The following is a 16,889-nucleotide window of genomic DNA, read 5'->3' as shown; positions in this document are numbered from 1 at the left end:
GTAGATGGAAGATATACATTTTTTTCTTTCCTATTATTTTGGCTAGATTATTATGTTCACTGTTAATACATATCAATTACTGATAGCATGTGTTGTATACTGATAGGTAGTAGCAGGAACGAGATACATTTCCTGTTCTTAGAAATATGTATTTTACAAAGAGGAAAAGACCAATTATAATACAGAGTGGATTGAAAGGGAAAAAAGCAGCAGTGTGTTACAGAATTTAAAAAATTAAATTCACACACACACACACACTTTGTTGATTTTCAATTGCTACGTGTGTCCCTAGAAGTGAAGTGGGTCTCTTGAAGACAGTATATATATATATATATATATATATATATGGGTATTGGTTTTGTATCCATTCAGGGAGTCTATGTCTTTTGGTTGGGGCATTTAGTCCATTAACATTGAAGGTAATTATTGATATGTATGTTCTTATTGCCATTTTATTAATTGCTTTAGATTTGTTTTTGTTGCTCTTTTTTCTTCCCTTCTTCTCTTGTTCTCTCCTCTAGTTGTTTGATGACTATCTTTAGTGTTGTATTTGAGTTGATTTTTCTTAATTGTTTGTATATCAATTGTAGATTTTTGGTTTGCAGTTATTCCAAAGTTTTGATATGAGTCAGTCTCTCTCTTTCTCTCTCTCTCTCTCTATATATATATATACATATATATATTGTTTTAAGTTGTTGGTCTCTTAATTGTAAGTGCATCTCTAGTGTCCTGCATTTGTACCCTCCTCTTCTCATGATTTCTGATTTTGGTGGCATAATTGTGCATGGATGATTTTGTATCTTTACTGTAGATATACCCTTACTGATGAGCCTTGTCATTTGTGGGATTTTTGTTTCTAGATTTTTCTTTTCTACCTAGAGAATTTCTTTTACCATTTGTTGTAAAACTGGTTTAGTGTTGCTGAATTCGCTTAGCTTTTGGTTGTCTGTGAAGCTTTTGATTTCCCCTTCAAATCTGAATGAAAGCCTTGCTGGGTAAAGTAATCTTGGTTGGAGGTTTTTTCCTTTCATCATGTTGAGTATATTGTGCCACTCCCTTTTGGCCTGCAGAGTTTCTACTGAAAAATATGCCTATCACCTTATTGGGGTTCCCTTGTATGTTATTTGTTTATTTTCCCTACTTGCGTTCAGTATTTTCTCTTTGTCTTTAATTTTGGTCAGTTGTCTCAGTGTATTCCTCCTTGGATTTATTTTATATAGTACTTGTTGCAGTTCCTGGATTTGAGTGAGTCATTCCTTCCCCATGTTAGGGAAGTTTTTGGCTATTATTTCTTTTTTTTTTGTCTTTTTTGTTGTTGTTGTTGTTGTTGTTGTTGTTGCTATTTCTTGGGCCGCTCCTGCGGCATATGGAGGTTCCTAGGCTAGGGGTTGAATCGGAGCTGTAGCCACCGGTCTATGCCAGAGCCACAGCAACGCAGGATCCAAGCCGCGCCTGCAACCTACACCACAGCTCATGGCAACACCGGATCGTTAACCCACTGAGCAAGGGCAGGGACCGAACCCGCAACCTCATGGTTCCTAGTCGGATTCGATCACCACTGCGCCACGACAGGAACTCCTATTATTTCTTTGAATATTTTTTCTGTCCCTTTCTTTCTCTCTTCTCCTTCTGGCACCCCTATAATATGAATGTTGGTGCATTTACCATTGCCCCAGAGTTCTCTGAGACTCTTCATTTCTTTTCAATCTCTTTTCTCTTTTCTGTTCCACATCCATGATTTCCACTAATGTGTCCTGTACCTCGCTTATTTGCTCTTCTGCCTCCTGTATTGTGCTGTTGGCTACTTCTAATGAATTTTTTAGTTCAGTTATTGTAAGTTGCATCTCTTCTTGTTTAAGTTGTAAATCTTGTATCTCTTTGGTCAGTGTTTCCTGTAAGTTATCCATCTTTGCCTCCAGTTTATTTCCAGTGTCTTGCATCATCTTCAGCATCAACAGTCTAAAGTCTTTTTCCTGGAGGCTGAGAATCTCCTGATCACTTAGCTGTTTTTCTGTTTTGTTTTTTTTTCCTCTTTCTTATCTGAGTCATAGTTCTCTGTCTTTTCATTTTTGTAGGTTTTTTTGGTGTGGTGATGATTTTACACATAATACAGTTGTACCCTCTCTTACTTCTGGTGTCTGCACCCCCCCCCCATGGCTGAAGTTGGTACAGGGGCTTGCTGTAGGCTTCCTGATGGGAGGGACTGATGCCTGCCCACTGGTAGGTGGAGCTGATTCCTATCCCTCTGGTGGGTGGGGCTTTGTCTTTGGTGAGATTAGAGGTAGCTGTGTGCCTGGGGGGGGGGGGTTAGGCAGTCTTTTAACTGATGGGCTGTGCTGTGATCCCACCTGGATTGTTGTTTGTCCTAGGGCTTCTCAGCACATATGAGTGGGTCAGATTTTCCCAAATTGGCCACCTCCAGAGAAAGGCACACTATTGAATATATCCAAGAGCTTTACTTCCAATGTCCTTCCCCCACAACAAGCCATGTTCACCCCTGTTTTCCCAGGAGGTCAAGAACTGCAGTCAGATCTGACCCAGATTCCTATGGAAACCTTGCTTTGCCCTGGGACCCAGTGCATGTGAAAGTCTGTGTGAGCCTTTTAAGAATGGGGTCTCCCTTTCCCTCAGTCCCATGGATCTCCTGCACACAAGCCCCACTGGCCCTCAATGCCAGATGCTCTGGGGGCTCTTTCTCCCAGTGCCAGATCCCCAGGCATGGAGATTTGATGTGGAACTCAGAACTCTCACTCCTATAGGTGAGTTTCTATGATACAGTTACTTTCCAGTCTGTGGGGTTTCCCACCTGGGAGGTATGGGGTTGCCTATGTCACATAATTGCCCCTCCTACCTCTTGATGTGGCCTCCTCCTCTTTGACTTCTAGAGTAGGATATCTTTTTGAAAGTTTCTGGTCCATTTGGTTGAAGATTGCTCAGCATTTGGTTGTAAATTTTGTTGTTTTTAGGAGAGAAGTTGAGCTCCAGTCCTACTATTCCACCATCTTAATCCCATCTCAGCCATGTGGATGTTTTATTTCCATTAAAATTCAATTTAAAAACTATATGAAGATAATTGGATTATTTAGCTTTTTTTTTTTCTTTTTAAGGGAATTTTGATTGTATTTTCACTGAGGAAGAAACCATGCCAACTCATGTGCCCCTTCCTCTCTTTTTTTGACTGTCCCTATAGCATGAGGAAGTTCTCAGGCCAGCAATCAAACCCCAGCCACAGCAGTGACAATGCCAAATCCTTAACCACTAGACCACCAAGGTCTTCCTCATGTGCATTATTTAAACTAGATTCTGGCTGCTGGTTCATCAGAATGCCAAAGCTAAAAATATTAATTTCAGTGCTATACTTTCCAGAAGTCTTTATGAAACCCTTTAAAATCTTTCTATCCTACTGGTACTGCAAATGCCTTAAGCCCAAGCTTATGTATCATTTTATGACTTGATGAACATTTGAATTATCCAAATCAGGAAATCTTGGGAATTAAATAGTAAATGGGATATTATTTATATATTTATTCTGAAAAATATTTATGAACTAGAGCTGTCTCTTGATATTTTGACATATGATTATTGTACTTTAAGTTCCTTAGACTTTTTAACATAGGAAAAGTAACAAATGATGTAGTCTCTTTATTTCCAAGAATTAATAGAACTTGTTTCTCTTTTTTCAGCTAAAGTCAGTAATTCTTGGAATAAGATATTCTCTTTCAATTAATCAAGTCAGGCCTGCAATCTCATGTCTTATTTTCACCTTTGTTATTCCTTCTCTGTGTTCCTTCATGTCTGCTTTGCGATCTTTCTTCATTAAAGTGATCTTTCCATCTTTTAAAACTTATTCTGTAATATTTAGCCACAAATTTTCTTTAGTTTACAACAGCACTTTTTTGGGGGAATGTTTTCCATTCTCTTTCTCTTAGCCTCTTCTGAAAATATCTGTGTTTCTCAGGTGGATTAACACTTTAAAAATAATGTAATATTCTATGCTAAGGCCTTGAAAACATAAACACATAATTACCATAGAATTCAACATTTTCACTTTTGGGTTTATACTCAAAAGACTTGCAAAGAAGGATTCAAGAGATATTTCTATACCAATGTTTCAAATACTTGAAAACTTAAAGCACATAATTACCATATCATTCAGCATTTCCACTTCTGGGATTTGAGAGATATTTATACATCAATGTTTTGGGTAGCATTATGCAAAACAGACTAAAGATGGAAATAATACCAGTGTCTCCTAAAAGATAAATGGATAAATACATGTGATGTACATACACAATGGAATATTATTCTGCTTTAAAAATGGGAATTCTGATGCATGCTATAGCATGTATGAAACTTGAAGGCATTTGCTAAGATAAATAAGGCTTCCATTTATATGAAAAACAGAAATTATAGTGGTGCTTTCAGGGACTTGAAGGATGGAGGAAGGGAACATTATTTTTTAATGGGTACAGAATTTTGGTTTGGGGAATATGTATGTATATGAATATTGATTTTTGCATATCAGTATGAATGTACTTAGTGCCAGAGAACTTTGCATTGTTAAAGTGGTAAATTTTTGCTGTGTATATTTTACCATAATGAAAAAAAATTTTTCTCATTAAATAATTTGAATTTCCTAGACAACATAATCAAAAAGTGATGAGAGACATGTCCAAAGAGTTTTCAAGGCTAATTAATTTAATTTTTATTTTAGAATAGTTTTAAATTTATCTGCAGTTGCTAAGATAATGCAGGCAATTCTAACATATGACAACCTAGTTACCCCTATTAAATACATTTTGTGATAGTATGATATGTTCTTTACAACCAATGAACCCATATTAACATATCATTATTATTAAGGTCCTTGTTTTACTTATATTTCACCCAATGCCCTTTTCCTTCCCAGTATCTCATCCAGAATGCCACATTATATTTAATCATCATATCTCTTAGAGATCTTTAAATTGTGGCAATTTCTTAGACTTCCCTTGTTATACATAGCCTTAACCATTTTGAGGAATACTGATTAGATATTATGGATATTTTGTATATTTTTGTATATTTTTATACATTTCTTCTATTTTCACTTAGCCATTTTCAGAAAAGATTTCATTTTAATATATTTTCACTTAGTTTGATTTATATAAATTATAATTTAATATACATACCTAAAAATGAAGGCAAAAAGCTATTTCCAATTATTAAAATATGTTCATTTCAGATTTTGTATTATCTTTTTGCAGCCACTATTCTTTAATCTCAATATCATTCCAATCATCTCTTTCTTTGTTCATTATTTTGCAATATTACCATCTACCTAAACTTTCTTTTTTTTTTTTTAGGGCCACACCCATGGTATATAGAGGTCCCAAGACTAGGGGTCATATTGGAGCTACATATGCCAGCTGACGCCACAGCCATAGCAACACAGGATCTTAGCTGTGTCTGCAACCTATACCATAGCTCATGGCAATGCTGGATCCTTAACCCACTGAGCAAGACTAGGGATTGAACCTGCAACCTCATGGTTCCTAGTCTGATTGGTTTCCATTGCACCACAATAGGAACTCCATTATTTACTATTTTTAAGTTCTACTCCTAATGTCTGTAATTTCATTAATGTGCAATTAATTCAAAATTATCTGTCCCATGTTCTTACTATTATTTAAGTCCATACTCTTTTTATGCTGTTGCCCCCTCCACCAAATTGCTTTGGACCTAATGGCATTCTGTCCTATATAATTTGGTTTATTATAAAAATTTTAAATAGAAATATAACAGGAATTGTGTTGACTATTCTAAACCATGGTGATATTTTAAAATTCATTTTTGCTCTGATAATTTGTATGGCACACTTTTTAAGATTAGAAGGAATGTATATAATAGGCTGAATAATGGCTTTCCAAAGTTTGTCCTCAACCCCACAACCTGTGAATGCCTCACTTTTCTTGCTAAAACAGACTCTCTGGATGTGATTTTATTAAGGATCTTGAGATTGATAATTTGAATTAACCTGGTTGGCCCATATAATAACCTGGGACCTTATAAAAAGTAGACAAGAATATCAGAGCCAAAAAGAACAGAGGTAACAGACTTTGGAGTTGAAAAGGGAGCCTCAAAACATGGAATTCAAGTACCCTCTAGAAATTGAAAAATGCAAAGAAATGTATTTTTCTTAACAACGTCCAGAAGAAATTCAGTTCAGTCCATAAGGCTCATTTTAGAATTCTGACTTCAAGAACTATAAATAATATATTTGTGTTGTCTTAAGTTCATAGTAATATGTTACAGCAGTAAACAAAAAATGAAAACAATTGGTATTATTTAAATTTACATGCTTTTGAATCTATTATGTATGTAAATTCTTTTTTTAAAAAACACAAAAATATGGTTTAGGAGAAGATGCATGTGGATTAAAACGTTATTCTTTGTGATGAAATGTAAAATAATTTTTGAATTCTTATGGTAACTCATTGAGATCTAATTTCTCAGTTTCTAATAAAGAATGCACCACAAAATTAGTAAACTTCTAGCTGGACTTCTGAAAGAGGAGCTTTAAAATATCATCTTGTTGAGTGGAACAGAATATCAAGTCCAGAAATAAACCATCACATATATGGTCAAGTAATTTTGGATAGAGGAGTCAAGAATATACAATGGGGAGAAGACAATGTCTTCAATAAACAGTGCTGGAAAAACTCGATAGGCACACGCAAAAGAATGAAACCAGACCGTTAACTTATACCATATAAATATCAATGCATGATGGAATAAAGATTTGAACCTAAGACCTGAAACTGTAAAACCCCTAGATGAAAACTAGGTAAACTCCATGACATTGATGCTGGTGACGAATTTTTGGATATGACACTGAGAGCAAAAGCGCAGAAGCCAAACTATACCAAGTTAAATGCTTTTGAACATCCAATGAAAATATAAACTTGCATGGCTGAATAATATTCCATTGCATATATACCACAATTTTTTATCCATTCATTTGTCAGTGGACACAAGTTATTTCCTTCCCTTGGCTATTGTAAATAGTTCTGAGTTGAACATTGGGTATGTGTATCTTTTTGAGAAGAGTTTTTGTCTTTTCCTCATATATTTCCAGGAGTGGGATTGCTGGCTCATATGGTAAAATTTTTAGTTTTTAAGGGACCCCTATCCTGTTCTCCATAGTGGCTGCACTAATTTACATTTCCATCAACAGTGTAGGATAGTTCTCTTTTCTCCATACCCTCCGCCGGACTTATATGTAGCCTTTTTAAAGATGGGCATTCTGACAAGCACAGGGTGATAACTCATTTTGGTTATGATTTGCATTTCTTTAATAATTAGTGTCTATTTAGAGATGACCTTTCAATATTTTTTAGGGTAAAAAGTATCCTAGACTACAGTTTTTCCCTTCCAGGACTTTGAATATATCTTGCCACTCCTTTCTGGCCTGCAAAATTTTTGTAGAGAAAACATCTGATAACCTTATTTGCATTTACTTATAACTAACACTTTCTTTTTCTCTTGCTGATTTTAGAATACTCTGTTTATCTTTGACTTTGCATTTTAATTGTGATATGTCTTAGTGTAAGTCTGGTTGGTTCCATCTTGTTTTGGACTTGCTGTGCTTCCTGTATATGGATATCTGTTTCAATCCTTAGGTTTGGGAAATTTTTCAGCCATGAGCTTTTGAGATACCTTTTAGGTCCCCTTTTCTCTTTCTTCTCCTTCTGTGATCCTTATTGTGCAATGATTGGCATTATTTATATTATCCCATGGATCTCATATGTTGCTTTCACTTTTTTTTATTTGTCTTTCTGTCTGATGTTCTGATAAAGTGATTTTCATTATTCTGTCTTCCTAGTCACTTATTTATTATTCTGCACTATTTATTTTGGTATTTATTGCATTTAGCTTGGTTTTCATCTTGACAATCGAATTGTCTAATTTTGATTTGCTCTTCACAGTTTCTAGTTCCTTGTTTGCTCCTTTTTCAACACAGTGTCTGGTAGACTGGATCGGTCTGTTTCATTGTTTCCTATCTGAGAGAATTTCTCTTATAGTTTTAATTGGGAATGGTTCCAGTTGGGAATGGTTGCATATAGGCAACACATCAACACTTTCATGAGCCTATATTCACAGGGGTGGAGCTGTACATGCTGAGAATGAGGCTGCTATGGAAGGGCCACATCTTCCATTCACATATATGTTGATAACTGGGCATCTGTGGCTAACCCAGCTCCCTTCTGCACCTCCATTTGCAGTCTGGACCAACCTCCAGGCTTTTTGGACTGTCTCATTGCAGATAAACTGATTTCTCACCCTGAGTCTGTCTGCTGGTGCCCAAGTTTTATCCCCCAGCTGCTGTGCATACCCACAGGCAGAAGTCTTGGGCTGGGAGATCAATCTGTGCTGGTCTCTCTCTGTCCTGCCTGCTGCAGGCTGGTGACTGTGTTCTCCTCTGAGCTTCTGGAAGTCCCTGTCTGTTCTGGCTTACCTCCTAGCCAGTGAAGGAGGTTCTCAGGGGGAGGGAGCTGTGATGGACATAGCTCCTCTCTAGTCCCATCATAAGTTTTTTTTTTTTTTTCTTTTGTGATACCTAGTTATGAGGTGATCGTTCTTGCAACTTTGTATGATATTCAGTGAGAACTGTTCCATATATAGATGTATCTTTAATATATTTGTGGGAGGATATGAGCTACATGTTCTCCTGTTTCACCACCTTGATCTTCACCCTCTGGTCATCCTTGCAAATTTTTGAATTTGTATCATTTTCTTATCTATTAGGAAAGGTTATTTGATTTTGAGCAATTTTACTAGTCCTTGTAAATTCTAGCAAAATAAAACAATAGGCAGTTATTAAGTATTTTATAGATATTTAATAACTCAGAAAATGAAAGAGCTTATCAAATCCCTTTTGAAGCACTGTCATTAAATTACTTATAAAGAGACATTGAAGATCACATGTATCTTTAATCAAAATTCTATACTAAGGTAAAAATATTCAATAGGTGAGCATGAACATTATGGAAACCGTAACAACCATGCTTCTGTTACTTTGTATGCATTTGGGTTGAAAGAAAGTTCAATGTCTTGACTGATTGTCTCAAACAAATCAAATGGAGTGGGAGTGCAGACATTTCTTAAAAGAGTAGTACTAAAGAATAGAAGAACTACATAGTATGAATTCACTAGGGGTGCATTTCAGACTTGTTTTATTCATACAATATGAGTTCCCTGCTTAACCACTTAAATAGATGTTGAATATCCTTCAAACTTGATATTGCCTTTTATTTTTCACTCTTCAGCCTTTAGTAACCTTGTTCTTCCCCTCCCCCTTCTTTATCTTGAGCTATTTTTAGACCATGGAAAAAGTCAATAAATTATGGTGAACTGTTCCCTGCAAAACTCTTGTTATATAATCCTAACATTTCTACTTGCCAAAAATGAATTTTTTTCCTGTGTATTTCCTTCCTTCTTAGTCACTAGACTTATGCTATTTTTCCCTAGATAACTTTATTACCCAACTTACTTTACATAGAGGTAAAACTATCTTATTATAATTCCATTCTTTAGCATCTCTTCATGCTGCTTTTATTCAGCCACTTCATCATATTAGTTTCTTTTCAGAACAGTGAAGATAGAGGAAAATTACTAATAGAAAGCAATTGCATGCAATTTTCATTTGGGCCTCTTTGCTAGAGCAAAATTTAGATGTCTGTGCTTCAAATCATGAACTCATGGTTCTACTGTACCAATCCCATTATCATCTGAGGAAATTAGGCTCCCTTAGTTTTACCTGTCAACTAGTTCTGAAATTTACGAGAATCCTGATTTATGCATGCTCAAAACATGTCCTGTGATTTTTTTTTTAAATTCTATTTCCTATTCTTTCTTCTACAGCTGTTTTTGTCTATGGCCCTTGTGAGATTTACAAGTTGCCATGTCCGAAGAGTGGTCCCAGGGTTATGCACAATATAGGAATCTGGAGTTCCTGTTGTGGCTCAGTGGGGTAAGAACCCAACCAGTATCCATGAGCACGTGGGTTCAATCCCTGGCCTTGTTCAGTGGGCTAAGGATGCAGCTCAGATCCTGCTGTGGCATAGGCCATTAGTCTTAGCTCCAATTGACCCCTAGCTTGCAGGTGTAGTGCAAAAAAATAAAATAAAATAAAGAAATAAATAAATAGAGAAAGAATATAGGAATCTTGATACACTTTTGGTTAACTTCAAAGTTAGGCACAAGAGCATCCCTAATTTCTTTCAGAAAAAGATCAGAAAAAGTTAATATATTTCAAGGGCTAATAATAAAGACTTGCCTATAGCAGAAAGGAATTACAGTAATAAAGAACATGCATGTGCTGCATAGTGTGAAGCTAACACAGGTATCTTTCCAGATCACATCCTTACCTGACTTTTCTCTCTACCTGTCAAAGAAGTGCAACTTCTGTACCTTGTGCCACAATCATGGAAATATCTCAGGTCTTGGCATGGCCATCTCTTAGCATATGAGCCAAACTAACTCTCTACAGTAGAAGGAAGATGATATATTTTTTTCCCTCTTTCCTCTCTCTGAGCTCTCTCTCAGAAAATAGGATTTTAGGTCCTAAAATTTCCTGTTCCATATGTGACTGTACATTGGAAGGTTTATTCCCTTGGGGTAAAATAGTCTGCTTTATCTAGAAGAATATAGTCTGTTTCCATGACTCAAATAAAAGGAATCAAGCAAAGCATTTTCTAAAGTCTGGACAACTTAACATTTAAAAAATATCAGGTAAGAATCCACAGGTTATTCTTTTTTGTTACAGGGGAAAAAAAAGGTTTTTTTTTATCCTTTACATAATCTTTCTTCCAGTATTAGATAATAACAACCATTTTGTTCTATTGTGACTATTTTCCATGCAAACTCCACATCTGTGAAGCAGTATACCAAGAACGGCACCCTCAAAAAATCACAAGATCATTTTCAGGAATAATAAAATTCAAGTAAACTTTGAGAAATATAGTAAATGGGTTTTTAAAAGAACGTCATGTGCAGAGCCAGAGTTCAATTAAAAGTTTATGGATATAACAATTTACTTATTAGTTTAAATATTTGCATTTCCAGAGGTTTTTTTACTCATGCTTTAAACAAGAACACTGGGTAGTATAACTTTCATATTTTTATTTAAAATACTATGTCATGTAGCTAAGTTTTAGAAATATATTAATTACAAATATATTCTATAAAAATCTATAATTTTTTCAAATATTGGGCAAAATAGTAAAAAAAATTAGAAATATATTTAGCTGTGAGTTAAAAAGTCAGTGATCAAGATAATAAGGCAATTAGTCACAATTCCCAAATAAGTAAGCATTTATATATCAGCTGGTATGTGTACAATATGAAATTATACTAATATCTGAATATTAGACTACTTAATGTTATATTAAACTATAGTGTTTAATATAGTGTAAATACTTTATTAACACTATGGTATATTTTAGGGGAAGTCCTCTTGCAATTTTGGTGATTTAACTTAAATGAACCTTGAATTCAATTTAGATTCTAGAAATATCTGGGAGTTAATTGTCCTCCTGTCTCTTTTAATGGAGGACTCACAGATTTTCTTGGAAGAGGAAAATAGAGAAAGGAAATTTTGAGAAAAACATGGTGGCTCTCTCTCATGTTTGTTATTAGCTTAGGTTCCTTTATTATGTGTAAGTTTTAAGACTAAATACTGCAAATTAAAGTCCAACAAAAGGAGATGTTTCATTAATGGCATATGGTAAAAGTTTTTGGATGAGGAGAATGTTAAGGTTGAATGTACTGAGACTCAGACAGTTGGAAAGGAGGGTGGCTCAAATGAGAGCATAGCTGAAGTGAAGTGTCAGCAGAAGCAGTGGTAGCTTCATCAATTATCAAGATATACATACATATAGTGGCGGAGTGATTTGGCAAGTATAGCAGCTGTGAAAGCAGCACAGGGCATGGGTTTAGCCCAGTATCAATTGGACCCATATCCCAGATCTGCCATTTGTTATCAGTATGATCTTGGATAAACCCCAATTTCTTCATCTATACATTGATGCCAAATTGATGATAGGCTCTGTATCCCAGGATGGCTGTTCAGAGATTCTGGCAAAGTGTTGAGCACAGTGAGTGAGTGATACACAGTGAATACAGTAAGTTTTCTGCCAATGTTAGCCATTAATTTTTTCTCTATTCTCAGCAGTGCCCTTGGAGAAGATAGCAACATCATTGTGACACTGACTAGTTTTCTCAACTTTGGTGCTTTATCAAATGAGGCTAACCTTCCTGAAAGCTGGCAGCTTTATGCTTTCAATAAAGTGCCTTCACAGGGCCCTGAGTTGCAGATATTAATACAGCAACAGAGATGACAATATGACCAAAGAAAGACATAAGTACAAGTAAAGGGAGTAGTAAACACCCAAGTTCCTTCGGTTCAACCATAATACCACCTTTAAAGATTAATCCAATGTCTGTTTTATTCACTACTATTTTCTTACACCATTTGAAATTTGGAAGTTACTTCTATAAATCTGAATTTTTAATTCCTTTGTGGATGATTTTATTTCTTCTAAATTCTAAAGTTTCTAGGTTAGATGTTAAAAAATACCATTTTTTTTAGATGTTTCTGATTTTCTTCCTGATTTCTTTCCAGATTTATTTTTTTAGCCCAACAAAAATAATTACTTTTGTCTGAAACACTACCCACTAAATCAATTATTTTCAGTACATTTTTCTTTCTCTATAAGACTGATAGTAAGAACACATGCCAGCCGTCTAATGTCAGCTTATTAAATGAATGACAGCATCATTTTGGAATAGGGCATATATATTAAGTTTGACATATTTGTTTATATATTTTTCTTGGTTTCACCATCACACACACTTACGCATAACTCAGAATCACCAGCTTAAATTACCATTTCCCTAACAAACTTTCAAATATGTCTATTTTCATCATTATAATTTTTGAATATAAATGGTTTCTTTTCATTTACTTTATAGATTCTTAAAGGAAACACAAGAAAATTTTCCAGATAACCTTACTCTTCATCTTCCTTAATGTCTATATGCTATTTTTTCAGAAAACAGAGATCTATATCTGTGAATATTCCACTTTTGAGGTGACAATCTCTAATCATATTTAAGTATATAAATGACTCATATTTTGAATGTTTTCCCTCAAAACTAAAATCTATAATCATGTCATAAATTAACATATGGCTTGAATAAATGGTATTTATACGTTTAAGTGGAATGTAGGTTTAAGGCAAAGTACTTATTGGTGGTCCATGGAAGTATCCGAGAATCCTCTCATAGGGATTAAGTGGTGTAAGGACAAAACATATTGAAAATCAGAGGCTCTGTTGGAAAAAAGCATTTACTTTAGAAAATTTGTAAGTTCTTTATCCATCTCTTTGAGATGTATGTAAATCTTTTTAAAAGCTAAATAAAAGTCCTGCCAGCTCAGCACCCAGAAATGTCTTTTTCAAAGACCTGGGAACCAGCTCTTTGAAATTTAATTATCAAGGAAAAAAATCAACTCAATATCCCGGTTTCTCTGCATGGGTCAGAGCCTAACTTCATCTGGCACCTCTCCCAAACTGCGAAACTTCCTCTTGTCATAAGATGTGAGAAATTTATTTTTAATTTGGTCAATTAACTAGCACATATGGTCACCAATTTCCATGTATATTTGGGATGAGCAATGTGTGTAAATGGGGCTAAAGTCCTTACTTGAGATAGAGTTCAAATCTCTCTTTACAATCTCTTAGTGAATTGCATGAGATGATTACAATAAAGTGGCTTAATGATTACTCAATACTAAATTTTTTTTTTAATTCTATTTACTACATTTGTGGAAAGTCTTTTTGTGTTGGAGGATTTTGTTTTTAACTATATTTCCCCAACAGGAGGCAGTCTGTTTTGTATGAAATAACATAGAATATGTTTTAGAAGGAGAATGAACAAAAATAAATAATTCTACAAACAGCAATAAATGACACAAAGCAAAGGAGATCTAGTGTGGGGGCTAAACATGACAGCAGAGAGTATTTTATATATGGTGGCTCTATCAGTGACTTGAAAAGATATGAAAAGAAGAGGCAAGTCATTTGACCGTATAGGAATAACATTTCAGGCAGAAAGAAAAGCATATGCAAAGGCCTTCTTAAACATGAGCTCCAGCAAAGCAGTAAAGTTTTGGTCTGAGGTGAACTGTTCTCAGGGATTAGAATTGAGTCTTGAACATAGTAAATAGTCAACATACCCCAGTTATGAAAACATGTTTAATTGTTCCTAGATCCTTTCTTCATTCATTTCCAAAAGTACTGATTGCATATATATATATTTTTTAATCTTTTTGCCATTTCTTGGGCTGCTCCCGCGGCATATGGAGGTTCCCAGGCTAGGGGTCCAATCGGAGCTGTAGCCACCGGCCTATGCCAGAGCCACAGCAATGCAGGATTCGAGCTGCGTCTGCAACCTACACCACAGCTCATGGCAACACCAGATCGTTAATCCACTGAGCAAGGGCAGGGATCGAACCCTCAACCTCATGGCTCCTAGTCGGATTCGTTAACCACTGCGCCATGACGGGAACTCCCTGACTGCATACTTGATGTGCTTCAAAACCTGAACACAGTGGAAATTTGCGAAGATTTTACACAAAATTTGGGTCATAACTCTGGATAAAATAAGCGCATTAATTGTACACATAGCACAGAGAGTAGAAAACTACAACATGATTTTTCTTTGGACATCAACAGCAGCTTTAGAAAAGAATGTCCAAGATATATACAGAGAATTCAGATGAATTAAGATCATCTTTTTTGCCTATAAACTAAGTGAATAGAAACTTGGACAAAAATAATCCAGATATTTCTGTGATGAGATTCTGGGCTTCTGTATCAATTTTGCATTTGTAATGTACAGCATATTGCCTAAAAAATAATAGCATTTATACAATCATAAGAGTTGATTAAATTAAAGAACAATAATGTAAAAGAATCTTTTCATTGGAATATAAAGGTTTTTAAATCTAAATATAATTATCATTATATTTTTTTTCTTTGTATGGCTGCACCCATGGCATCTGGAAATTCCCCAGTCAGGGGTTGAATCAGAGCTGCATCTGGGGCTATGCCATACCCAGAGCAACACTAGATCTGGGAGTTGCATCTGCAACCTATTCTGCATCTTGCAGCAATGCCGGTACTTAACCCAGGGAGTGAGGCCAGGGATTGAACCTATAGGATCCTTAATTCATGAAGCCACATGGGAACTACTATAAATCTATTTTTAGTATTCAAATACTTCAAAGTTATAAAAATATTTTAAAGCAAAAACCTTAAAGAATTTAAAAATGTTTGGAGTTCCAGCTGTGGCACACTGGGTTAGGAATCTGACTGCAGTGTCTCGAGTTGTTGTGGAGGTATGGATTTGATTCCTAGCCCAGTGCAGTGGGTTAAAGGATCTTATGTTGCTGCAGCTGTGGCTCAGATTCAACCCCTGGCCCAGGAACTTCCCATATGCTGCAGGTGCATCCATAAATAACAACAAAAATAATTTTAAAATATTGAATGTATAATGGGAAGGAAATTGTTATTATATTTCTAGAAAATAAATTACAAGCATTTGTAGTTAAGACTTTAATTGGATATAGTGTTGGATAAGAGGATGGGAAATAGAGTGATAGTAATTTCATATAATATAGTTGTGAGAAAAAAGTTGAGAAACTTAGGGAAAGTCACATAGTTCACTAAAATAGAGTTCTTTAAAAATGCAGTAGAGAAAGATTGAGTATTATTATCTTTTACAGCTTCCACAATAACTCCTAGAATGTAAATAAATAGAAATACACCATTTTAAATGATAAGAAATTATTTAAAATGTCAGAAAAGAAGTTTTAAAAAAAGAAAATAGGTAGCTCATATATAAAATGGGGCAGGGTGATTGAATAATAATTATAATACAGAATAAGAATACAAAATATACAGAAAATAAATGAAATATGGCAACATGTTAGCAGTTAGCCTTAGCATTGGTTTGAGTACATGGATATGCTCATAAATATAACCATGAGTACAGATAAATACTCATAACACACACACATATCTCCTGAGGTTTGGGCACATGTATCTTACTGCCAATCTCAGGCTGAATGTAGGTCTTCCACTCATGCTAAATTTAACATTTCCTAATCCCTAAACCTGCTCTCTCTCATTGTTCCTCTCAGGGGATAATAGTATATCCATGGTAGCACCACCTATCTAGCGATTTAACCAGAAACTTAGTACCCATGTTGACTTCCCCTGATACTGATCTGTATACCCAGTAGGTGAATTATATGGGTCTGGAAATCAAGGAGTCTGAGTAGAGGTGGCCCCATTTAACCATAATTTGTAGTTCTCCACCTGGAGAATCTGTGTTCTCCATTCTTGGAACTTTAAGCCTGAGAGGTCTTAATATTCAGCTTCTAACACAGGGAGACTCCTATCAGGGAACAGAGTAAGTTTCCCTAAATATTAACCTACCACTCAGTTTTTTCAAACTCCTTATTTTTAATAGACTAATAGACAAGGACAGGAGTCATATTCCTGGCAGGGATAATTGATTCTGATTTATCTATTATGATTAATTATGAGAAAATAGAATTGCTACTGTAAAATTGGTAATGGGGAGAATATGTTTTCACTGAGTTAACTCACTGGAGTCTCTCTCGGTACTCTTTTATTTTCATGGTTGATGGAGAAATGCAAGAGTGACCACCTGAAAAGGGCAGGTGGAACAAGGTCTTAGAACCCTCATGGAGAAAAACTTGGCTCACTCCACCAAATGCCCCTCCTGGATCATAAGCAGCATTAGCTAAAGATGAGGAG

The sequence above is a fragment of the Phacochoerus africanus genome, chromosome 1 (assembly GCF_016906955.1).
Source record: "Phacochoerus africanus isolate WHEZ1 chromosome 1, ROS_Pafr_v1, whole genome shotgun sequence".
In the NCBI taxonomy this organism is placed as follows: domain Eukaryota; kingdom Metazoa; phylum Chordata; class Mammalia; order Artiodactyla; family Suidae; genus Phacochoerus; species Phacochoerus africanus.
The sequence above is the reverse complement of the archived record's forward strand: the minus strand, read 5'-3'. Positions refer to the sequence as shown.